Below are 4495 nucleotides of genomic sequence, written 5' to 3'. Positions count from 1 at the left end.
AGGCTCAGGGGTCCAAGATTATCTTCTGTGTCTGTGTTAATTGATTTCCCTTTTCTTTGTTGAAGAGGGTCTGTGCAATCCTTCTGCCTAGTCCGCCATCTTGCCCCGCCTCTCTTCATATATAGTTTTGAGAGTTTCAAATAAAGTAGGAGATATGTGGTTGGTGTAAGAAGGTTATTTGGAAATGCGTAAATATATGTTCACAAGCTGCAGATGCCAGGTAGAATTGTTGGACTAAAACCATTTTTATGGAAGAAAGATGTTTAAGCAGGACCGTTTCTAAACAATAATTACAAATGCTTCATTGAGTAACTTGTTCTAAAATCACAATTTTCCTTATTGTTGACAGAATTACTGCAGCCCAATCTCTGAGGGTATGTTTGATATGATCCTAAGCAACATGGTCTTTTATAGGGAAAAGTAACAGAACAAAAGAAAAGGAATTTATACAAAGTTGGGGGATTCTGAGATGATTCAGATGCCCAAATAATGGAACATTTCTAATGGATGCAAAAGTAGACAGAACGATCAACTCACCTGCCATGTACCTGCTACTCAGGTTCATGAACTCATAACCAGTCTTATTCCATCCCTACCCTTACCCACTTCTCCCATATTCTGTGTTATTTAGAAGCAAATGCAAGACATTGTGTCATTTTATTTTTAAATATTCCAATATATAGCACTAAAAGAACAGGAGTCCTTTTTTTTTTTTTTAAATTGTGATTTGGGTGAAGATTTACAGAACAAATTCACTTTCCATACAGCAGTTCACATACACTTTTTCTCATGACATCGGCCACAGTTTACACAATAGAACAGCTCCCCTCCCACTTCCTCCTGATAATTATGTCTTCCCTGTGTCCATCCCTCCATGCACTCCTGCCTCCTGAGCTGTCTCCCTGTGCCTGTCTCCCTGTGTCTCCCACGATTGTTCTCTCCAAGGAGTGTATCTACCTGAGGTAAATAAGAACAGGAGTCTTTTCAAATTAAATTTCTATGGAAGTTTGTATGGACATATTAAGAATTTTCCTTTTTTTTAATTGAAAAGCTGTGCTGTTAAGTGATCTATAAGAATATTTTCTTAGCTAGAATATAGTGTATGATAGACAATTGTTGGGAATTTAGGATCAGAAGGTTTAATTTGATTTCAGGAGCAACACGGAATTCTTAATAAGAATGACAGGATTGAAACATTTTATTTAGAAATAATATACCCTACAGGATGTTGGTATCCTGATCATATTGAGGCCAGAGGCTTTGGGGAGGTAGATAAAGTTGTTCAGGAGCTCCTCTGGGATAAATGAGCACAGATTCTAGGGGAAGAAACCAGGGAATAAGTATCAAACTCTAGCCTAAGTGACCTTTCCCTGACCCCCTCCCCCACTCAAGAATTCTTACCTTGCCACACCTCTGTTTAACACGCTACATCAACTTCTTATTGCCTTGATATAGTCCAGAAAATCCAACGTGGTTTCTAAGGCTCTTTGCCACCTGGTCCACCTCTCCAAATCTTCCAGGACCCTGGCTCCTTGAGACTCTTGGATTAGTGGCCCTGTTTTTGCTGCTTGAATGTGCTACACTCTTTTCTTTCAAGATCTCTGCCATGGCTGGGAGCCATACTCACGCTGTTTTCCATCACCTGGCTGAGTCATGCTCTTCCCTTAGATCTGGTCATGGATGCCTCAAGGAACCTTAGTTAGGCCCCAAGCAACATGGCCACTCTCCCAGAAACCTGTCCTGCTACAGAACTCTCATCTTGCTGGCAACTACGGGTAGTCTCCTATTTAAGATGTATTCACGTTATGACGAACTGCTTACAACTGTCTTTTTTTTTGGTACATTTTCTCATTAGTATTATGTACTACATAGTGTTTTAGCATTTAAATTGCTGATGTTACCATTCTCAGATGTTCACTCTTGGATGTTTATATATATTATTTCCAACCCCAAAGACGATTAAAGATCTGATTTATAAAGATACTACTAATAAAAGACAATAATAATGAAAACTTAAACAAAAAAAAGAAGACGTATTTGACTTATGTCAGAACTATGGAACCCTGTCATAAGTTGAGGACTACCTGCCTGTCCATATTCCAGGCCTGCTTGTGGGATGGCAGTGCCTGGTGGGAGCCTAGCTCTCAATAGATATTTGCTGAATAAATGAGAGACTGGACAACAGGCCACATGAAGGTGGTGGTAGGTGTGTCCAGAGTGGATGGATGGAGATGGGGCAGGGAGACATTTTGCTGACCACGAGAAGAACTGGAAAGAGAATTATTTCAGAAACATTTGTTCATGGTGTTGGTTGGTGAAATAACTAAGTGCATGTCTCCTGTGGTCTATGAGAAATGTGACCAGAACAAGGCCTGAGTTTTACAGATGATATTACAAACAACAGCAGCCACATTGAGATGATTTTCTTCCTAAGAGAGATCAGAGTGAAGAGCTGACAAGTTTGGGCTAAAGTTGAGAGGACATTTTTGATTAATGGGGACAGAGGAGCCATTGCTGTTCTTCCAATGTATGTATACCTTACAGAATCAGAGAATCTTGTGCAGACCTCAGCTCAGCCAGGAAAGTTAACAGCATTCACGTGCCTGTATCTAGCTTCTGTTTGGTGAAGGGGGGCTCCCCTTCTTCTGGGGGCACTGTGTCTTTGGACAGTTCCCTTTTGTGGTGGCAACCTCCTTCGCCTGGTGGTTCAAGCTGAGCCTTTGAAGCACCCTAGAGCACTTTACAGGAGCTTTGGTAGTGTCGTGCCTACGGCATTTGACTGCTAACTAGAAGGCTGGCAGTTCAAACCCACCAGCCACTCCTTGGAAGGAAAATTGGCCGATCTACTTCTGTAGTGATACTGCCTCAGAAACCCAAGGAGGGGTTGCTATGAGTCGGATCCAACTCAACGGCAGTGACTTTGGTTTTTGTTTTAGAGCACTTTACATAGATAGATAGAGAGAGAAAAGAAAAGAAAAGAAAAGAAAACAGATGCATGATATAATGGGGGAAAAAAATCTCCACTAAACTTCGTGATAGGAAATCAAGGGTCATATTTTGTTCCTGATGCCACTATATGTGCAAAGCAGTTAGCCATACATGCCTCATTCCTTCATTTATAAAAGAGGGTAGCATTGTAGCCCTTTGCAGCTTATTTCATAGGACTGGGTGGCACAGAATGAAATGGTGTATGTTGAAGTGCTTTACAACATTCTTCAGGCCAATCATATCTAGTTCTTCATCTCCATTGTTTCCAGAACTTTCATCAGATTTGGAGTATTAGATAGAAACCTTGGAATCTTCTTTGACTCCTCTCTTTCCCTCCCAAGCTACATCAGATTTTGTCCTCAAATTTTATTGGCTCTCTCTTTAAAATATATGCAGAAATAGACAACTTCCATCTCCGTTTCTACAACCCTGTCCCAAGTGGCTGTTATTTCTAAGGCATTTGACTGCTAACCAGAAGGCTGGCACTTCAAACCCACCAGCCACTCCTTGGAAGGAAGATTGGGCAATCTACTTCTGCAGAGATACTGCCTTGGAAACCCAAGGAAGGGTTGCTATGAGTTGAATCGACTTGACAGCAGTGAGTTCGTTTTTTTTTTTTTTTTTTTGCCTTTTAGTTGTTTTTTTATTTGTTTTGTTTGATGCTCACCTCAGAATGTAATTAGCTTCGTGAAGGGGCATCACTGCCTGTGATGTTGACATACAACCCTAGTGTCTAGGGCAGGGTTTGGCTGTTGGTAGGTATTCATTAAATGTTTGTTGAATAAAAGTGTATGGAAGCACTGCAATTAAAAAGAAATATAGAAACTAATCATTGGAGGGAAAGCTATCTTCTCTACTTTGCAGTAATTATTTATTTATTGACAGCTGGTGAAATTTTGCAAGGAAGGTAATAAATTGTTTGAATATGGCAACTTTTAGAAATTAAAGACATCCTTTCTCTTTGAGATAGTCAAATTAGCAAACTAATTAGAAAACTAGATTTTTTTCTTACATTTAGATTTAGGCTAAGCCTTTTTTTGGCCAGATAGATTCTTGGGGAATGGTATGTGTTCCCTCAGGGCATTACATTGGGGGTGGCACATATGGTGCCCAAATATACCATTTACTGGAGGAGGTTAGCTTGGTCATCTGGTAAAGATAATTCATTCTGTCTTGAAAAGGAAATTATTAGACTTCTGTTTATAACCTTAGAATTATAATGATTTGCCTGCTTAAAAAATGAAGGAGAGTGTGGTATCACTTATCATTGTGGTATTTTAATTTAGTTACTAATTGAATTTAAACTCTTTGGTTTGTTACTAGACTTGACAGTATCTTTGAATAAAACTTTTTTGAGAGCTTTGAAATTATTTCACTTTTGTTATTTCAGTGTATTTCTGGCTATATATTTCATTTATCCAGAGAGGTAGCTACTGTGGTCTTCATACAGACAGGGCCTAAGCATTGGGTGCAGTGCCTGACCTTCTTCACTGACTTTCCACTCAGT

The sequence above is a fragment of the Orycteropus afer genome, unplaced genomic scaffold (assembly GCF_000298275.1).
Source record: "Orycteropus afer afer isolate SDZICR_OR568_19922 unplaced genomic scaffold, OryAfe1.0 scaffold00060, whole genome shotgun sequence".
Classification (NCBI taxonomy): Eukaryota; Metazoa; Chordata; class Mammalia; order Tubulidentata; family Orycteropodidae; genus Orycteropus; species Orycteropus afer.
This window is presented reverse-complemented; position numbering follows the sequence as displayed.